This window comes from Paroedura picta, chromosome 4 (assembly GCF_049243985.1).
Source record: "Paroedura picta isolate Pp20150507F chromosome 4, Ppicta_v3.0, whole genome shotgun sequence".
NCBI lineage: Eukaryota > Metazoa > Chordata > Lepidosauria > Squamata > Gekkonidae > Paroedura > Paroedura picta.
Window position 1 is genome coordinate 60,126,322 of NC_135372.1, and position 22,106 is coordinate 60,148,427.

General features: G+C 42.3%; 1 long non-coding RNA gene across 2 annotated transcripts; it reads left to right on the top strand.

The window, feature by feature from the left end:
• The first annotated feature begins 1,436 nt into the window (after positions 1 to 1,436).
• Positions 1,437 to 16,704, top strand: LOC143835444 (uncharacterized). Of its 2 annotated transcripts, XR_013230141.1 has the most exons (3): positions 1,632 to 1,798; positions 15,541 to 15,639; positions 16,345 to 16,704. It is a non-coding gene; the product is annotated as an uncharacterized LOC143835444 (long non-coding RNA). The 2 variants fall into 2 exon arrangements; XR_013230142.1 differs by lacking the exon at positions 15,541 to 15,639 and having other exon boundaries at positions 1,437 to 1,798.
• The last annotated feature ends 5,402 nt before the right edge of the window (positions 16,705 to 22,106 follow it).

Here is a 22,106-nt window from a genome sequence, read left to right on the forward strand (position 1 = left end):
GCTGAACTCCCCCATTTAAAATCAAACAATGGAAGGGCATCCGTGGCAGAAAGCGGGAAGTTTTCATCGGTGGCATAAGGCTGGACACCAAATGTATTTTATTTAAGTCAATGAACTGATGCTAAAGTTAGAGGTTTTTAGCAATCGAGCTCGGACAGATTAGTTTGGATTGAGTGTACAAAAAGAAAGCTGGATTTTAGCTGAGTTCGAGTTGCCTATTAAATCAGGAGGAAAAAGAAAAACTTATATAAAAACAATCATATACACTAAAGAGAGGCAAATATTTTAAGGCAGGTTTTCTGAAAAGCTGAAGCGATGGCCAAAGTAATTTGAAAACGCTGCTGTCCAGGGAATGAAAACTCAGCATGAACAGCCTCTTTTTAGAAGCTGTTCTTCCACCAGATTTCTCCCTTCAAACAAAGCACAGTGGCAACATATTTTGGAACCAACTCGAGCAGGGAGGGAGGCTAAAATGCGTGAGAGAAGGGCAAGTCAATTTTTTTCCAAGGTAAAGAAAATGTGTCTTTTCCATTGGTGGTGTGGGGGTTGCTTCAAATGTTGAGCGACTTCCTAAATGTTCACCCCCCCCAAAAAAAAAGACCGTTGAACTGTACAGAAGCTTTCCTAGAAAATCAACACGCGCTCTCTCTCTTTGGCTTATTCTTGCTCTGCGGTGAAATCTGAACTTTTCACTTCGCTAATAAACAATTTTGATTGCTTCTCACTTAAATTATGAACAAGCTACATAAACCTACTTCATTAGACGCCTTTGCTAGCTTCTAAAGCTAATTAAAAGAGGCTTTCCTTAGAAGAAAAGGGCTCGGCTCAATGTTTAAAAAGCTACAGATGCGCACTCATTTACATGCACTCAAGCAGGACAAAATAAAAACGAATCCTGCAAGCTTGTTCTTTCTTTTCTTCTCCCTCCCATTCCTAGTTAACAAGCTCTCTCAGAGTTAAATAATTAGCAAAAAACAAAAACAACAACCAACCAACCAACAAACAAAAAAACAAAGTAGCAAAGGAATTGAGGATGGCCTGCGTTCAAGGAATCCACTTCTTGTACCACAACCCTTACTTTGGTCTGGACGCCATACATTTTTGGGGTCCACTATCAAGACGTACATTTAAATACAGTGCATTTCTATGTTTCCTGCAGGGCTCAAAACTGCTGCTTCTGTGAACCAGCTCACTCTCTATGCTTGTCCCAGTTACCGAGGGAAACTCTCCCTTTGCTTTCCACCCAATTCAAGACCCAATTCCCTGTTGGAGATGCAAAGGAACTGCCTGAGTGTCAACGAAATCACTGAAATTGTGCTGTTGTTCTTTCATCAACAATTGCTTTGGTTTTAACGCCGTTTGGGTGTACAGGTGGAGCTCCAGTCTCCTTTTAGAGACGCCCAGAAGAAGGAAGGCCTGGGTTAGTAAATCCGGAAATTCGGCAAGAGAACGTTGCAGCGGGAGTGATCCCCCTCGATCCGGTCAGCTTCTCCTTGGTTCCTGACCCTTCCTCTAAAAGATCTAGTCAGTTGCTTGCCTGTACAGAAGGTCAGGCCCTTGGCTGGTCGCTGCAGGAGGACTAGATCCCCCCCCCCCCACCATGGAACGTGCTGACAGAGAGGCTCAATTGTGCGCTAAGACCTCCCCTGGCTGGGCTCTGCAGCTCTCGGTCGGCCACACTTCTGATCCGGTGTGGTGAGGAGGCTAGATTTCCTTTCCTATCATGTTTCCCTTCTGCCGAGAGAGCTCCTGACAAACCGGAGCACCTCTTGTCTAGGATCTGTGGGACCATATCCACGTGAGTGCGTGTGGGGAGGGGGAATCCTAGTCAATTCCAGGTAAATTCTTCCCTGGAGGAAAATCTCGCAGAACTCAATGGGGCTTTCTTCCAAGTCAACGTGTAGGGAGGCAAGCACACGAAGGCACCTGGATGCCCACTAGTGACTAGCCAGGTTCACCCTATGGGGCCTGCCGCTCATGCCCTTGGTTTTTTGGCCACTGCGGACCAGGGAATCCGCATTAATGCCAAAAAATGACCATTTGCTCTAAGGACGTTGTCCTGGCGGGATTGGGGGACCCCGATGTGAAAGACAGCAGAGCTCCTTCGTGGTTCTGCAGGGCCACCCCTCAAAGGGCCAGGCGTCTTAGGAGGCCGGGTTGGAGTCTGCATCGGCGGCTTTCCCTCTCTCTGCTACATTTATGCATTCATCCTGTGGTATGTGTGTGGTGTAGCCGGGAGACGCGAGGGTCGTCAGGCAAGTTGCGCAGGGAGTAGGGGGAGGTGTTGCCATTGCCTGGCTCCGCGTCACTATCCAGGTGTTCCTGGAAAGTCCCCCATCTCTAAATTAACCAACGCCGGATCCTACGAGATCGGGCGCGCCTGGGTGGCAGATCGTACGGCCGGGTTTCCCCTGACTGCGGGGCTGAAGGATGTGGCAGGGCGCCCGGGCGGGGAAACCACTGCAGCACCACAGACAGCTCCCTGGGCCGGCCCAGGCCGGGCCTCCTGGCCCGCGCCAAGTCTGCTTTCTGCCCTCCCGGCCGCAGGCTCGGGAGGAGCGGAGCGAAGGACAGACTCGCAGCACCGGCGGACGAGTCGCCAAGTCCCGAACGGGATCGATGCGATCCGTCGGGAACGTAGAAAAAGAAACGCTCCGAGTCAAGATGTCTGAGTGAGTCGTTCCCAGCCGTCAAACGAGCTAAAGCGGCGCTCTTTCATGCTCTTAAAGCTAGAGAGGAGTCCGGCGACTTCCGTGGCAAACGATTGCGCAGAAGGGGGCTGTGGCTCAGAGGGGAGAAAAGATTTCCGAGGGGCGCTTTAATTCGCCTTCCCCTCCATCAAACGTGAGCCGAGTCAGCATTTGTGGCTGACCCCGCCACACACACACAAACCCGAAAGAGGACCAGGAATCTCCCTGTAAGGAGAGGTTTTGATTTTTAAGCCAAACCAATAAAAGGAAAGATACTTTCCCGTGCCTTTTATGAGTCTGCCTTATCTTTAATCTCTTTGGAAATGGAATCTCCATGTTCAGAGGCAGTATACCTCTTAAGGCATTCAGGGGGGATTGTCACATAAATGCTCTTCTCCTGAGCTTCTCTTGGGCTCTCATCTAATTGGCCTCTTTTGAAAACTAGATGCTGGCCTCCATGGACCTTTCTGGTCAGATCCAGCAGAGCTCACCTTAGACTTGTCAGTTTCATGATCTTTCCACAGCAGTTCTTAGCAGTGAGCAGGACATTAAGACAGACCCATCTATCAAGGGAAGATATATCAACGGATTGCCCCTGCCAAGCATAAGACAATCCCATCCACTTTTTAGTACTTAGGTAAAGTTAAACTGAATATCTTTGAAGGTAAAGTTAAACTGAACATCTGACAGCAACTCTGTCAGAAGCCCTAAGCATCACTACCACTAGTGGAGTCACTTCAGTTTGACACGGTTAAGCCTAAAGAAGGATGCTGGTGAAAAGACAGCAGATGTGAAGTTCTGCTTCTGATCACCTCAGCATTGTCTAATGTTTTGGACTTACCTCATGCCTGCTTTCTGCAGCCACTTGGCCTTGATTCCCTTGTTTTGTTTTGAAACATCCCTAGTAGGTATTGCACACTTGTTCTGGACCCAAACACATCAAGTTATTTATTCTCTCCCCCCCCCCATATATCCTTTCTCCTTACTGCCCTATGGCCCCTTCCATCTAGACTTTTGCTCCAAATACACTTGTTGATCCTGGTCCCACCTCACACTACACTGTCTTGCTGGAACCAAAATCCACAAGTGAAGAATCAATAAGAATGCTGAATGAAGCCTGAAACCTCAGTTAGGTAAGGAGGGCCACTTTTAGGGGTTGGGAAAGTCTTCTGGTATCTCCATTCAGAAGGACTTTGAGACCAGGGATAAAAAAAGAAAAGAATTATATGTGCTGTCAGAGTTGTGTAGGAGACTTCAGTTCCACATATTGTGTGTAGAAGCTTCTACAAATGACTGATGTTTTCAGACACACCCAGGATCCAGGTGTTTTTTGAGTTTTTTAAAAGCTGGTTGACTTAGGAGAATCATCATTCAGAAGGTACATGGAAAGGGGTAGCTGTCACTCTACTGAACATATAATGTCTGAAGCAACTCAATCATGTTGCACTAATAGCTTTACAGGAATAAAAATCCCACTCATTGCTCATGGCTTTGAAGATCTAATGGAGGAAACTTCTTTTTGTGTTTTTACCACGCTGAAGAGTCTGGGATGCTGAGGCCACTGGGGCTATCGTTATCGCATAATGTGGACTGAATGATGCAGACGAGGCTGGGCCGATATTCTAAAATCCCTTGCCTAGTTCCCAGTGAGATGATAAATCTGAGCCTGGGCTATATGAACTCAGACCATGGCTTGGATTTGCATGACTGAATGCTCTACTGCAAGAACATTCTCTGCACACTGACCCGTGGCGCATGTCTTTATCCGTTTAGATGTTCATACTTTGATATTCTTTCCAGTGGGGACTCAGCGCACCTAACTCTTCCTTCATTTTATCTTCACAAGGGCAACCTGTGGTAGGTGGGTCTGAGGGAGAGTGACCAGTCCAAGATCACCCAGATTCTAGTCTGTCACTGTAACTAGTGCACTGTGCTGCCTTCTCCTGGATAAGAGAGTCTAGGCTTGAGCTTTTTCTCTTTGCCAGGTTGGTTTGCTCTGCTGTGAAGCACTTATGGGGAAGCGCTCAGCCCTGTGAGTTGTGTACAGCTTTGACACGGGTTTACCCCATTAGGAACAGCAAGGCCCTAATCAGAAACTGGCTTTTTCAGAAAGCCATTTAGAGAAGCACATAGGAGGGTGAGTCAAGGGCTCAGAGTGGTTTGCCAGTGCAGTTCCATTATTAGAAGTGTAATTCCTTCTGCACTTCTTTTAAACTACTAATTCAGCAGTTGGACAGCCAAGCTCTAGCCCATAAAGGGGCTTGTTCTAGCCAGAGGCTTTCAGTTCCTATTCCAAGCCCTATTCGGTATTTTTATTATTTTTTTGCAACAAGAGATAAGCTGCTAAACATCCAACAAACCCTCAGCTTTGCCTAGGCTGCATTCCCTTACTACTGACTCTGTAAAAAAATTATGGATCCCTTTCTCCGTTGCAAAGCTCGCACTGATTTCAATAACGTTTGTTTTCAACCATGAATCTTAAAGCAAGCTATTTATTGCATCCTTGTTCTATGTAATGCACACGTCAAATCTACTTTTGGCTAGAAAGTAGCTGTAATGTTTGCAGCTGCCTTTTGCTTTCTGTGCAGAATTGATAACCGTTCGCACCAGCTAGCAGGAGTGTGACTCAAAGATATCATAAGCAATGCCTAAAAAACACAGCCAAAGTTGCTCTGGATAGCAACATGCAATCGGTTTGCAAATGGCTAAAGCCGCATCAGCTATATACATACATGCATGTAAGCTATTCTGGAAATGGTCATAGGTGCTTTTAGTGTTGCTGAAAATGCTCGGGACATTTCCACATATGACCTCAAAGCTCCTTTGAATGCACAATTAGTTTCTAAATGGCCCCACATTAAAAACACATAGGTTTTGTGTGTGTGAGTGATGTGAAAAGGCCATAAGTGAAAAAAATGTCCCATGTTTTACCCTGGCACTTCAAAATTCAGAACTACAGGACAGTAGTGATGGTCTCTAGCTTGAATGCCTGCTCACCATGATAGCTAAACGTAACTTCCAGAGACAATTTGATAGGCCTCAGAATACCAGATGACAGAAGCCAGCCATGAAGAGCCATCACTTTAAATCTCTGCTTGGAAAACCATCTGGTTGGTTGGCATTGAAAACAAAAAGAGACAGACCCCGTTCTGATCCAGCAAGTCATTTCTGTTATTCTCAAGCATTCCAGACTGGATCACAAGGCTACTACTAGCTTTCAAACAAGGCAGGCTTTCTATTATTAGCTTTAGTAAGAATCACCTGGTGTCCTTGTTGGTCCAAGAAGTGGCAGACCAAAAGGATGAAGTTACGTGAGTCAGACTTTAGGTCTAACTGTTTCATCTACTTTGACTTAAAAGTGACTCTCTTTTGTATCTGCTGCTACCTGAGCCTTCTATAGTACATCAAGATGCTCTACCTCTGAGACCTCCTCTAAACTTTGCCTTTGAATAAGAAGGGGGAAAAACACTGGCTGAACTGAGGTGACTGAGGGTTCTTCAGAACTTCTCCTTTCTGGTGTGCAGAAGATTAGCAAGTGTTTTGAAACCCAGGCCCCATTCATCTCATATGTGGGTCTATACAGTGAACTAGGTGTCACCTTAAGGTCTGATAAGATTATTTATTAAGAAGGCATTTTAAGCCAATCAGGAAGGGTGGGGTATATTATTATTATTATTGTTATTATTATTATTATTATTATTGCATTGCTTTTATCTTTCAAATCAAAGTCTACTGTAGAACTCTGAACTTTTATCTGAAGTATTAATTCTCATCCTAGACAGCTTGGCTTGTCAGAATGTGGGCTGAACTACTAGGTAGGCACTAGATTCCATCTGACCCTGCACAGACCACCACCCATGATATTCTTTTTAAGATGTACCAACAAAGATCTCCTGTCAATGGGAAGGCACCAACATATCCCCCCCCCCATCGGAAACTATTTCAAAGATACACAGCGTAATGGCTCAGGCACTGGTTGTATCCTTTAATATTGCAGGCCTGATTATGAGCAGGATGAATGAAGGCCAGGAAAAATGCTAGTAGTGCGGTGGGAAAGTGAACAATTATTCTTGTATGACTTGTAAAAAAGCCCCTAAACATTTCACATGCTGCTTTGTCGTGGGATCTGAAACCCGATGTAAAAGGAGCATTGATACATTCAATATCTTGTGTTTTGATTCTTTTAATACAAATGTATTAGTGTTCCTTTTATACCGGGTTTCAGATCCTCTGAAAAAGGTTTGCATAAAATGAGTGGGAGCCTTTTTTCAGTACTCATACAATAAAGTTCCACTTTCCCATTGCACCAGCGGCGTTTGGCCTTGCTTTCTTTTACCTGGGTGACTGGTGCAGCCCTCCTGTTTTCCTTTGCAGGATTATGAACAGCCCTGTTAGTGATGAGCCTGTGAGTTTAAGCTATAATCAATCTCAACCTGAAATCTCTTTCTTCCTCACTGTGGGGCCTGTGTTTCTGAGTTTCTTTATTGTTGTCAAGGAAGTACTTCCAAAAAATGAAAACTATTTCTAGACGAACATTCCTATGACACTTGCTGTAATTCCTAGAGCTCAAAGGCAATCATTTTACTCACTCTCTTGTGGAATTCCTCCATTTATAGCAATTAAAAAACCCCCAAACTAACCCTGTCAGATTAAAAGGCAGAACTGTAGGCTATCCAGTTGAGACAAAGCTTAAGAAGAAAGAAAAGTCTGATGGTGTAAGAATATACAACATTAATATAAGATATTGCCTCATTGACAATGGATTTGCATCTGTCAATCCAGCAATGGAACAAAAACTTTGGCTACATTTCTGTTGCACGTTTAGGGATGATGTACTAAAAGAAAAGACAGAGTTGCCCATTGGAAACAATGAGAAAGGTTGAAGGTCCATTAGACATAATAGAAACCAGTAATGCCAACTGATTTGCATGGGCTTTGGTGAAATACATTATAGCACAAAAAAATTGCCATGAAAATGCAAAATGCATTTCCAATTAAGGTCTCTGGGCCCAGATACAGTGCTCTGGAACATGAATGAAAGCCCCCCCCCCCCCAAATGGAATGGTGGTCTCTAGAAACAGAGTCAGCCCTCTCAGTGGAATGATGGGCCCCTGGGAGTACCAGAAGCATTCTGGGACTGGAATGATGGGCTGTAGAGTGGAATTACAGTCCCTGAGATTAAGATAAGTATTCTGGGACTACAAGGAGTGTCCCAATAGTACAATGATGGTCCCTAAGAATAGACTCAGCATTCTGGGACTAAAATGACATCCCACTCAATGCACTGATGGCTTCTGGGAATGGCCAAAGTGTTCTGGGACTAGAATGACAGGTCACAGAACAGAATCACAGCTCCTGGAAGAGGCCAAAGTATTCTTGGACTGGAATGACTGTTCCTGGGAGAAATTTTCTTGGACTGGAATGATGGGTTACAGAGTGGAGTGATGGCTTCTGGCAGAAGTGTTCTGGGGTTGGAATGGCAATCCCCAATTGAATGGTGGCCCCTGGGAGCAACAGGAGTGTTCTGGGACTGGAATGGCAGGCCATAGAGTGGAATGACAACCGCTGGGAGTTCTAAAAATGTTCACTCGGGGGGACGTCATTTCTGTTCCAGAAAATTCTGCTAGTCCCAGGTGCCATCACTCCACTCTGGAAGCTTGCATTCCAGGCCTAGAACACTTCAGCTACTCCCAGGGTTTCCTTACACTGAGTGGGCTTTTAATCCAGTCCTGAAAACACTTGTACTACTCCTATGGCTGTTATTCCACTTGGGGGACTGTCATTCCAGTCTCAGAAAACCTGATACTTCCACTAGGGAAGGGCTGTCATTCGCAACCCAGATAACTGTGCCTAGGGACAGTCAGTTGACTATCAGGGCTGTGTTTCTAACTCCCGAACACTTGTGCTGCAACCTGGGTTTGTCATTCTACTCTGCGACCTGTCATTCCAGTCCGAGAACAGTTCTGCCATTATTGCACTTGGGGGAGGGGGCATTGGCCATCATTACAGTAACAAAATACTGATTCTATTCCAAGGGGCTGTCATTCTACTGTCAAGACTGTCATTCCAGTCCAAGGACTCTTGTACTATTCCCAGGAGCTTTCATTCCATTTGGGAGGCTGTCATTTGAGTCACAGAAACATCTACTATCCCCAGGAGCTGTCATTTCACTCTGGTGGCTTTCATTCTAGACCCAGAACACTTTTTGTATTCCCAGAGGCCATCATTCCACTCTGTGCCCCTTCGTTCCAGTTCCAGAAGACTTCTGATACTCCTAGGACTGTCATTCCAGTTCCAGAAGACTTCTAATATTCCCAAGTGTTGTCAAGTCTATGAATGTCCTTGTTTGGACATCAGTCTTCTCTTCTGCAGACCTCTTCCACTTTTCTGTTGGGCTGTTGGACATCTTCTCTATGTCTGCCCGTATGGAATGCTCTGCCACAGCTGCTGATTTGTTTAGACAGGAGAGTCTTTTGGATGGAACCCCTTATTTGCTCTAGTTGATCTTCTGACCTCAGCTTCTGCATTCCCTCCTAGTTTTTGGGGTTCTGTTGCTGCTTCATCTGCAAAGTTCATGTTGTTCAGTTGCACTGCTTCTGGCTGCTGTACTCTGTAGGTTTGTTTTTCATCAATGTAAACTGTGCTACAGAGCTTTACCATCTTAGTTCTTGGATTAAGGATCCTATATCCTTTACATCCTAAGGCATTTCCTACGTAAAGGCTTTGTTCAATTCTCTTGTCCATCTTGCTTTGTTTCTCCTTGAGAACATAGATATAGGCTTTTGACCCCAACACCTTCAGGTGGTTCATACTTGGTTTGTGATCATACCATAGTTCATATGACGTCTTTATTGGGCCACATACATTGCTATGAGTTAATTCTAGAGGGCGTTTGGCTTGTCTCATGGCTTAGGAAAACAGGAGTTCCTTTAACTTGAAAGCACTGTGTGCAGAGTCTTTCAGTACTGCATGGTTATTTGTATGTCCTTGGTCAGGTTCTGGCTCTCAAGCTGGACCATAGCATTATTATCTCAATGTCCAAGACAACTGTGCCGCAGCCAAGAACACTTCTTATGATTGCAGTGTTTAGTCATATTTACACTCTGCATACATGTATGCAAAGCCTACAAATCCTCCTGCACTGTCCCAGTTCTAATACATTCCCCTCTTTGTTTGATGAAACATCTTTGTCCAAATGATGTCACCATCCCTCTTTTAACAACTACTTTTACTGAAATTAGGTTGATTGCAAGTTGTGCCAAATAGAAGCAATTTTCAACAAGGACTAATCTAATTTATCAATTTGGAAGCTTGCGTTTTATAGACCCTTCTGCAACCACAGACTTTCAATATGCCACATGTAGAGTTTCATTTCTATCATCATTGAGAGTATCAAAGAAGCTCCTGTATGAACAAATGTGTCTTCTACATGCGCTATCCAAATAACATCTCTTACTTTTTATTACACATAGGGTCAATACAAAGCACTAATTTAAGGGTGTCTATTTTAAATGCTCCCTTTTTGTCTGCTTTGGAAATACATCCCTCTGCTTGGAAACATTGTAGCCCTTTATGAATAGTCCTTGTTTTCCAAATGAACCACAAATTACTTTGCTTTTGCTCCTTATATTCAGAGCAATTTGCTCAACGTTTGGTTCAATTTTATTATTATAGTCCTCAAGCTGTTTATGCCCATATGCCTCTTCAACTTGATTTATTAGCTGAGTTAGAGACAGTTTACCATTTGCTTCAATTTTTAAAATTAACACCACTAGACCCGTTCTGAGATTTCTTTCCCAGAACTTCTGAGTTCAGTTAGACTAAGTACTTTGTCTAAATGGTCACACAAGTTCCCTTTCTCTGGCATTTTAATGTTAAAGAGTCTCTTTTGCAAATAGAGCTGGCTTTTCAGAGATAAGTTTACACATAGCCTTTCTAATTTCAGCGAGACTACATTTGAATCATCCTCAAAACATCTCTGTAAGTCAAACCTTTATTCAGGGTTCCTCTTGCCTTCTTGATATCAGAATCTTATGTCCCTTGTCTTGCCTGCTGGTCATCTCCTGGTCATGTTACTCTAATGCTGTGCCACAGCCCCATCTTTAGTAAGTGGTTCTTCATTCTCTCCTTACAGACAAGGTAGTTGCCTTTAATAAGTCTATCCAGTAGATAGTTATGCAGAATGTTGCAAGAAACTGCCATTTTCTGTTTCTTCTTCTCTTTGCTTATTTATCTTTTATTTTGCAGCCTGAATGCTCATACTGGGCCCAGAATATGCAAAGAGAGTAAAGCACCAAGCTACTTAAAACAACAAAATAGTTTTATTCAGAAGAGAAACAAACTTTGTATAGAAAGTAGAGACAGAGACCAACTTAATTATCTGTTCTGATGTTTTTATTCTGTTTATTCTGGAAGCAATCAGGGAGGAAGTATGCTCAAAAAGCAGGAAGACCCCAATTTCACCCCAAATCAGGGGGAAAGTATTTGAAAAATATCCGAAGTTCCTAATCTAACTATGCTAAATACACATGTCCTCCAATGCCCCCTGCAGGATATTCTTCATATGCTTTTATTTATTTATTTATTTATTTATTTATTTATTTATTTGATTTCTATACTGTTCCTCTCCACAAGCAGGCTTGGAATGATTTACAATAAATAATAAATCATGCTCACTACAGATCTTACATATTCCATCTACTACTCCCAGGGGTTGTCATTCTACTTTGTGACTGGTTATTTTAGTCCCAGAAAACTTCTGCCTTCCTAAAGGCTCTCATTCCACTCTGTGACCTGTCACTCTAGTCCCAGAGCACTGATTCTATTCCTAGGGACCGTCCTTCCATTCTGGGACCTTTCATTCCAATCCCAGAGCAGTGCATCTGGGTCCAGAGACCTTAACTGAAAATCCGTTTCACATTTTTATGGCAACTTTTTTGTACTGTAATGTATTTCAGTTGAGCCCATACAAGTCAATTGGCATTTCCAGCTCCCATGATCTTCAATGGACTTTCATGATTCTCTCATTGTTTCCAGTGGGCAAACCTGTCATTCCTTTTAGTATATCCCCAATAAAGTGTTGGTTTTGCTGATGTGTTTAGCTGTTCTTTGTGTCTATGAATATGTGTCTATGGGTATAAATGTTATACAGACTATTAGGAAAGAGCAGGATGAGTTACGTTCTTTTAAGATAAATATTATAAGAGATGGACAATTAATTTATTAACATAAGTTCCAAATATGACATTAAAATTGCAGTGAACAGTGATGAGATCTATTTATTTATTTAGACAGTGGCTCACGGAAGAGCAAGATGTGTGTTTTATTGATGCACAAAGGTGTAGATCCTCCTAAAACACAAGCATCTAAGGAACTGATATTTTGGCAAATGTTTTTATGTCCACAGGAGATATATTCAGAGATGCCTGTTCCTTTTGTAAATACAAATCACTACTGACACTGAATATTGGATTGCTTTTTTTTTCTTTTAACATAGTTGTTTACTTGATATCCCTAAAAGAAACATGGTAAACAATGCCTTGTTTATTATGCCATTGCATTCTTTGAACAATTAAGAATTTGCAAATAATTCTTGATTCTAGCCAGTGACAGGGTAACATGGTTCATGTAGAAGATTGAACAACTGGACTGGGTTGTGCATGAACTACATATAGAATGCATTCAAGACATTATGTTAGGTGTCTGTATCAGCAAGTCAAGGATGTCTAAATAAGAGATGAGCAGTGTACCTTGGCAACAGACAAGATGCTCATCATCCGGATAGATCCAGAAAACATCAGATCTTCTCTACAGCTTTGATAAGAATCATTTGGAGGCCAAATATATATTCCTTCAACTCATCGATCTAAGATGCAGCACTCTAAAGTATAATACATGTCGGGGTTAGTTATCCATTGTACATAAAGTTATTCCTCAGCTAACTCTCAGGTATAGTTAGGGCATTTGACATCTATTTATGGTGTTTCTGATTAGGAGGTTGGCTTATTCCTGTCCACTTGTTACCCTTTGTTATATAGAAAACAGTGGAATAGGCTCCAGACGATGTCTCGGCTCCAGTAGTCCTGACACGTGCAAAGTGGATCACCAGGTTGTTCACCTAGGTCATGCATAATATTTACGTACTAGTTCCATACTTTTCTGGTTACATTTCAATGTGATAAATTTAGGCTGCAGTCCTAAGCATACTTCCCTGGTTGTAAGCTTCACTGAATAAAATGGAACTTGAATTATAAGTATACCTGCCTAGGATTGTGTCATTAATATATAGACTGCTGAAATCAAGGGTAAATCTGACACACAACTTAATACAAAAACAAACAAACAAACAAATAAATAAGGCAAACGTGTCATTTTTGCATGTTACACATTTTGAATTGTTGCTTTTGAAACTCAGTATTGCTAGAAACTCTTAAACTAATAACAAAGGCAAGAATGCCAGTTTCATAAATACAATTTATTTTGCTTTTGAGAGCATAGAAAATGTTGGATAATTTTCTCTCATCCTCATTCCTTTCAACTGGGATTATGTCCTCTCATTTCCAGGGGAAGTAGGTGTGAATGAGCTTGTTTTTTTCTTCAAGATAACCAGAACACTCAGACATTGGCTTGGACCTAGTGATGTGCAAGCAGAAACATAAAATTAACTGCCTGTGCAAGATCTTGTACAATACCTAGTGCTTTCCTTCCTATACCTTAACAATGTCCAGAAACTGCTCACTCAATGTTTTGCCAAAGTAGAGGAGAAGAATACAATACATTATGTGCAAGGAGCTTACATGAGATCCCCCCTGGACAGTTCCACTTGTTTGAGGCCCTTTGTGCATGCAGAAATCTTCTGGTGGATCCAAACCAATGCATTCACTTTGCCCAGCCATTCTCACCTATTTTACCATTGAGAAACTCCTGAAACATTCTTCAGGCTTCAAGAAACCCCAAGAGTGGAGTGATCGTGCAGAATATGGCAGGGAAGCATGGCTGTGTCCATGCCCCCCTAGGGCCACTCCCCTTCCCACCCCCTCCAGGCCCTTCATTGGCCATTGGGAGGGAGGCTGATAAATGGTTTAATAATTGTTTTAAAAATATAAAAATTAATTAACTCCCACCCATTCAGGAAAATCTTCCAGGGCTGTCAAGAACCCTGGTTGAGAAAGCCTGACTTTGCCCAAACCCTTCTGAAAAAAGCACTATCACTTTAACACGTACAAAAATTACCATGAAAAATGCTTTAATACATGATCAATGTCCAGTTTTGCTGTATATATAATTTGGCAAAGTGCTGTGCTCTGTTCTGACAGTAGCTCTGTACAGCCATGGGCTTAGCTGATCTGATGTCATAGCGGCAGAACCAGAAAACTATATGATGACAGGATAGTGGTGGTGGTGGTGGGGAGAGGAGATAGAATTTGAATTATATGATCCATGACCAACTTTTAATTAATTAAGCCTTACAATTATTGCCTTTGTCCTTGGGCTTTCCAAATGACATTTTTTTAAACTTATGCAAATGGAGCATTTTTGGGGCCTTCCTCTGAAGTCAGACAGTTAATACAAGCTATTGATGTACATGGCATGAGTGAAAGAAAGGTGTACATTTCCAGGGTTAGGTTTCTTCTGCTGTGTGTGTATGCAGAAACGGGGGAGAGAAAGAGGCATCTTGCAAGCAGTCTCCTGCCTTTTCATTTACATGACACACATTAACCGCAACACAGGACTTCCAAGAGAATTGTCTTGTTCCCTTGTCTCCAGGAGCCCATGTAAGGCTCTTTAATTGCCACATTTTCAAACCGATGTAATGGTAGGGATGTCTTAGTAATTACCTTAATGAGATAACACCTTTCCTTCCCTCAACCTACTCATTATCACGCTCCTTGTTCAAATTCCAGCTACAAAAAGCTCCTCTTGTAAGAAAAGGGGCAGTGGTAATATATATATTCATATATATGTATATTTTAAAAAACTTGGTTTTGGTATCATCCTCCCCCTCTTTTAATCTAATTGTACACATATTTCCAGTCTGGAGAGAAGGAGTAAAGAGACCCCATCAAGTCCAAGAGATGTTTGAAAGGAGTAAACCTAAACATCTGGGCGCCCTTAATTATTCGTGGTTGGCTTCCTTAGTTTGACCTGTAGTGATGCTAAGGTGCCAAAGTGATGAATTTTAAGATGTTGGGCTGTGAAGACGTGCAGCTGCACCACTGATGGATTTAGGAAGGGATGGTAACAAGGTTAGCTGCATGTGAAGTGTGAATTAAGATTTTTGCAAAGAGACTGTGATTGCAGATGGGCATAATGTTGTACCCTTGCATGAAATCTTGCTATTATTGTAGAATGGTCAGACAGGGTGTGAAATGACTTATTACTTTACTTTTATTCTTTAATGAAGTTGGCTGCTGTTGAAGAGGAGCAGCAGGTGAGTTGATAGTGCACGCGCTCAGAAATCAAATGGTTAGCAATCATAGATTAAATGTTTATTTAGCCTTTAATTTTCACCACTAATTAGCTCCAAGTTTGCTTCTAGTCTTAGATATGAAGGCATTTCACAGCTTTCTTTCTTTCTTTCTTTCTTTCTTTCTTTCTTTCTTTCTTTCTTTCTTTCTTTCTTTCTTTCTTTCTTTCTTTCTTTCTTTCTTTCTTTCTTTCTTTCTTTCTTTCTTTCTTTCTTTCTTCCTTCCTTCCTTCCTTCCTTCCTTCCTTCCTTCCTTCCTGCCTGCCTGCCTGCCTGCCTGCCTGCCTGCCTGCCTGCCTGCCTGTCTGTCTGTTGCTTTGCTTTTCCCCTCAGAATTAAAACTGGCAGCACATTTCTTTTTATTATCCTCCATTTTAATTTCAGAGTATGCTAGAGTAAGAATGATTTGCCCTCAGCAGAGTCTGCGTGGAAAGAGACAAGCCTGGAGCTGTGAGTCACTCAGAATAGAGACTCAACACGCAAGTATGAAACCTTCTTTGTGGGAGGATTGGTCTGTGAATCATCCCACCAGCTATGAATGAATGAGTTAATCCCACCCATCACAGAGTCATAGGAGAATTATCTGCTTTGGCAAGGACAGTAGACCAGAGCAGTGACTCATGCAGAGACATAGTAGGCAGCCTGCTCTGTGAGTTGATCCTCTAGGCTCAACAAAGACAGTAGCTTCTGTTCTACCACCCTACTCAGCAGTTTAGAGCCTTCCCCAGCTTAAGAAGGTGTCCTCCATTTTAAAGGGCCCTCCAGGAGAAGAGCTACTTAAGTTGGAGGAATGCTTTGCTGACCGGAGTTCTATAATACATGTTGAATGAATATATTTCTTACAGTACTGCAGTGTGTTCCTGCACACAGCCTGAGAAGTAGTGACCTGTGACTTTTCATTGTTTCTGCTCCTCTGTCTGTGCCCTGTCTACATCCATATGAGCCAAAGGATTGTGATCTGCGTCGATTTACACAATAGGATATTCAGGATATTCATGAGTAAATAATATGAACTTCTTTCATTTATTGCAATTTTTGTGTGTGTAGACTTTGACTGGTTATATTATTCTGTAGAATGTTATAGTTTATTGACCTTCAGAGCATTATGGGCCTGTCTGTACACCATCACACAGACCGTGATCCGGGACAGGATAGCTGCTTAGCATATGTTTATCACTTGTGTTACAGGCAGGCATGTGGAAATGATCCTGATCCCCATTTATAATATGATGAGACGGCCTACCTTCATATTTATGAATATTCACAGCAAGGCAAGAGGAAATGGGATGACTCCCTCAGGATCCCATCACGAAGAAGAAGAGTCCCCAGTCAACCAATCTCAGGATGCTGCTTGCTCAGAACTGCATCAAAATCCGCTCCTTCCTGCCTTGCAAGTTTGCGCAGTTGCCAGAGTCTTTCATGGGAGGACTACCCTTATTTATGGAATCTAATATGCTGAATACATTATAGATGATGATTTGCTTAAGCTATGGAAAGCACCCCCATTCAAATTTGCAAGAAAAAATTACACACAAACTGAGAATGAGAGTTTCTTTCTTTCTAGTTATTCATTTCAAAAGGGGCTGTTCTGTTCTTGGGTTATTGCGTGTACTTTTGTTTCATTGCTGTTGTTTCATTTTCATAATTCTGACTCATAATTCCGCATTTGTTTCAATGGAAGCCCTTCTCCTTTCTTGGGTCTGCGGCACCATCCAAATTGGACAAACCTGAGGGGATCTGTAGTTTTTCACATCTGGATTCCAAAACATTCAGGCACATAGAATATACTGGTCCCTTTTTGGGGGCAGTTCTAGCCATTCAAGTTTACCATTACAGTCTATGGGAGAATCAATAGGAAATCCTAAACTTGCAGTAACATAGGCAACAGTGAGGCAACCTGGCACTGTGGCCACATAGCTTGAAGAAAAGACAGGCTGACAAGGCAAGAGTAAGGGTAAGGATAAGTTCTTTAAATGTTGCTTAACATTTCTCCCTCCCTTCCCCAAATTCCATTTCTTTCTCTCACTGATAGGTAACACTGTTGGGTGAACGAGACCTTGGGGTACTTGTGGACTGTAAACTAAACATGAGCAGGCAGTGTGATGCAGTGGTAAAAAAGGCTAATGCCATTTTGGGCTGTATCAACAGGGGCATCACATCAAAATCACAAGATGTCATAGTCCCATTGTATACGGCACTGGTCAGACCACACCTGGAGTACTGTTTGCAGTTCTGGAGGCCTCACTTCAAGAAGGACATAGATAAAATTGAAAGGGTACAGAGGAGAGCGATGAGGATGATCTGGGGCAAAGGGACCAAGCCCTATGAAGATAGGTTGAGGGACTTGGGAATGTTCAGCCTGGAGAAAAGGAGGTTGAGAGGGGACATGATAGCCCTCTTTAAGTATTTGAAAGGTTTTCATTTGGAGGAGGGCAGGATGCTGTTCCCATTGGCTGCAGAGGACAGGACACACAGTAATGGGTTTAAACTACAACAATATAGGCTAGATATCAGGAAAAAAAATTTCACAGTCAGAATAGTTCAGCGGTGGAATAGGCTGCCTAAGGAGGTGGTGAGCTCCCCCTCACTGGCAGGCTTCAAGCAAAGGTTGGATACACACTTTTCTTGGATGCTTTAGGATGCTTTGGGCTGATCCTGCATTGAACAGGGGGTTGGACTAGATGGCCTGTATGGCCCTTTCCAACTCTATGATTCTGTGATGCTATGATACCTCAGCCTGTAGGGAGAACTGTAGGCTGACTCTGTCCCACCCTGAAAAGACAGGCGTTTGTGTGGTGGACCTCATGTGCAACTGTACCTTTCTTTTCCAGGTAAAGCAGCAGACTAATTTCTTGCTGGTGAGGTTAGCACAAAAGATAATGATAATTACAGCTGGAGAGATTAAGAGGCGTGGAAGGTTCACCCCTGCAAAAAAATCCAAGAGGAGACAAGGCAATCAGTCATGTTAAAGACTGTTAGATTCAGGTGGGTCACCATGTTGGTCTGAAGCAGCAGACCAAAGTTTGAGTCCAGTGGCCCCTTTTAGACCAGCAAAGTTTTATTTTGAGACAGGATTCTGTGCACTTTAGTCGACACTCAGCCAGAAGGAGATTATCCTATGGACTTCAGACCACATTGTCATTAGGAGATAATTGACATGTGATCCACCATTGCTTTTACATGATCACAGAGAGAAGCTGCAGTCTGCACATGTCTCAAGGCAAAGGACCCACCATCTGATTAGGACTTAAAGGCCTTTCTGTATCTTCTTGCAAAATAAATGGCTACCCGTGAGGCCCAGAGGCCTCTCGTTATTTATCCATGGAGCCTCTACAGAGAAGATCTCGCTGCACCCATCAACACCAGGTTTCACTCATGCAGCTGGATTGATGCTGTGTTTATCAAGTGATGAGCTTCTCTGCTGAGCATTTCCCTTCCATTCCTAGATGGATGGCGGATAAGATGTAGTCTATTTATAGTACAATATGCACAAAAGCAAACAGATAGTTCTTCAGGAGCTGTGATGGTACAAAGGAACACAATGCATAATTTCTTTAATTCAGTGGGCAATAAAAGCAATCAGTATCCTTAAAAAAATATGGACTTTTAATTTGTTATGCATTGTGAAGGATTTAGCAGATTTGCTCCAGAAACTCTCCTGGAGATTATTTACCATTCAATAATTTGATCTCTAGTTCAGAGTAGGGGAACAGTTTAAGACTCAGGAGGCCTAGATGAAAATTCTCAGTCAACTGTGAATTTAACTGGATGACCCTGTATTCTTTCATTCCCCACTTTTCTCCATAATGGGGATTAAAAGCGGCTAACAACGTTTTCCTCCCCTTCTTCATGCTATCCACACAACAACAACCCTGTGAAGAAGACTAAGCTGAGAGAGAGAGAGAGAGAGGGAGAGGGAGAGGGAGAGGGAGAGAGAGAGAGAGAGAGAGAGAGAGAGAGAGAGAGAGAGAGAGAGAGACTGGCCTGAGTCCAGAAGTTAGCCTATTTCTCATGGTTGTCAGAATCAAAACTGAGTGCTATCAGTGGTAATCCTGTGCTTCTTAGACATAGAACCAGATACAAGTATGATGAATAAGAACAATTAATAATAACATTTGTTGGTGTCTGTGAAGGCAAAAGAACAACTGCCTTGCACAGAAACAGATTTCTCTTCTGCTATGGTGTCTCCCCAAATAAATGGCTTTATTTTTTGTCTCAACCTAGTTGCTTAGAAATCTCTACCAGAAATTTCAGCAAAAGGTCCTTTTCCAATGATAATATTTGCATACACTGTACTGACTCTAAAAACACCCCAGATGCACCATGTAAATAGCTTTGTGTTTTCCCTTTATTCGCCTTAGCCTAGAGTTCTGCCATTAGATTTCCTTGTAGCCAGCCTGCCTGCTTGCTTTTGCCTTGGGCTGTTGGCCTACTTGGGTAGCTTTCTTTGTATCTGGCAAGAGCGCTGGTGCGAATGCAATGTGAAGTGTGAGCAACAAATCTATGCTTCTTCCATGGAGACTAAGCTCATTATAGGACAGTCTTCTAAAACATGCTTAACCTCACCAGTCCAGAGTGCTGGATCCCAAATCTGCTGAAGAGCATGGACACCCCAATTAGCACTTACAATGTACTGTTGACATTTCCTGAGGTTGGCCCAACAGGAATAATTAGTTCTGATATATAACACAAAGTCATTTCAAAACAAAACAAAAAGGAGCAGGAATGTTTGGGTGAAAAGCAAGACTGGTCATGCACCTGCTAAAATGGAACCCAATTCTGCTCGTAAATCAACTCCTACTAAGTGTAGTTAGTTACATGCAGAAAAAAACACAGGCAGATTTCAGTAGGGATTTGGTTGGGTATTGTTTCTTACAGTGTTGTTTGATGCATGTCAGATATTTTCATTATTACCATTTATGATTCTAGTTCTATAAATCAGACTTATTTGCCTTTGGGACTTGAGTTCCTTAAAATATACTCTGTCCTAAGATAGGAGCAGTTTTATCAGGCATGCCAGGGGCATGTAATGTTTTGTAATGATGGCTGGTCTCAAACGCTATTATAAGGCATGAAAACAGATGGTTCAGTTCCCATTCATCCAGTAGTTAGACGGTCTGAGGCACCTTTGATGAGTGCTAAATTCACAGCCTGCAGTTGTATAAGTTTCTTGTTTTGTTCCCATTCCTCCCATTGAAAAGAGTGATATTGAGCACTCAGTGGTGCTTTGTCAAAACAGCCATTTTGATGTTTCACTCATGAGCTGCCCTGTAGCACTAGTTTGATGACATGATTTGTAGCATAAAATTCTAATCCTATTGGCTGTGAGATTTACTCAAAAGACACTCAGTCCAAGCCCTGCCTCTGCCTCCATCCTACCAGGGCTCAACTGTCTTTTCCTTTTTGGCCCTTTTCATCTGTCTGCAAGCTCCTGTCTTTAATTGTTGTTTTCTCCAGTTCTAGTTCCAGCCAATGTACTGATGGATGAAGCTGCCACAAGCCTGCCTATAAGGCACAACTTGCCACTTCCACCAATGGAATTCCCCTGGTACTATTACATTCCCAGTTGCCATATATGGGAACTCTTGCATAGAGTTTCTGGAAGCATAAGTGAAAACCTGGATAAAGTGTAAAGATAATATCTTTATCCTTTGCATGCTATGGAAGCATTACCCTGACTTCAAGGAAACAAGGACCCATGGAGGAGAGGAGAACCACACACACTGCCCTGAGAGTCTCAGAAGATCATATTGAAATGCAGTCGACAGACATAGAGACAAATGGATAACCTAGAAAGCAAAATCTGGTTTCTAACAAAATAAAAACCCAGGAAGGCTGGCAAAGCAAGTAGAGGTCTGTGGGTAGATGGCTTCAGTCCCCATCAAGTTACTCAGACAGAAAAAACTAGAGAGGAATCAGGAGTTCTATAGGGAAATATGGAATCCTATTGTCCCCCTGTGTACTTGAAAAACTGGTAAGTTGGCCTGTGTATGTCAGAATATAGGGTACAGCTAGGCTACTACAACTTCAGGATTTGGAGGACCCTGAGCAGACGACCTATAGCTCCCCCCTTTACAAAAGGCACCTTCAGGTTGCAGTCTCTACTGTCATTGGGCACACTTCTAATTGGGATATGGGTTATTGTGTCAGTGTACTATGCCAACTGGTGGCTCTTGACATGTCCTTCACCACGCCCTCTCTATTTCTGACTTGCTCTATTGTCCAAGAGTACCAGAAAATGCCTCTAGCTCTGTTCTGGCAAAGACCACAGTGGTGCACTGAATGAAAGTGCTTGGACCTAAATGGCAGATGCGCCAGTTTGAGATTTGCAGCCATTTGCATCTACCCAATAATAATCTTATGGAAAAAGCAATGCTTTTCAGCAATGTGCCATTGTTGGCTTGAAGCCTGTTTTATTATGCTGCAAGCCTGGGACGAGGATGGCAGAGAGAAAAGGAACGCAAATGATCATTTTTCATGTTGAAGAGATCACATGGAGATTTCCTTTGTAGTTCACTAAGCTTCCACTTTGAGATGTTTGGAGAATTAAAGCATACAAATAGAGAAAAACTTGGGAAAATGTTGTCTGGCATTATTTATGTATTATTATTTTTGTTAGATGAGGCGTATAAATATGAAGAATTAAATAAGACTGAACCACTAAAGTAAATTAAAATTGAGAGACATAATAAATCTAACATGAGAATAAAAGTATAATGAGAGCATACTTTCTTCCTACATAAATACAAATCCTGTCTGCAGTCTAAAACCCAATTAATTGGAGAGCTACTACAGGAGTAAATCTTTAAAGGCGTTACAAAAAATCTCTTTCTGTTCAGAGATGACATACAAATATCACACCAAAGATCTGCCAAATGACCCCATACATCTTATTTATGTGACATCCAAGAAGAATAAATTAGTAAGAGAAGACTGAGGTTTCAGGCTTG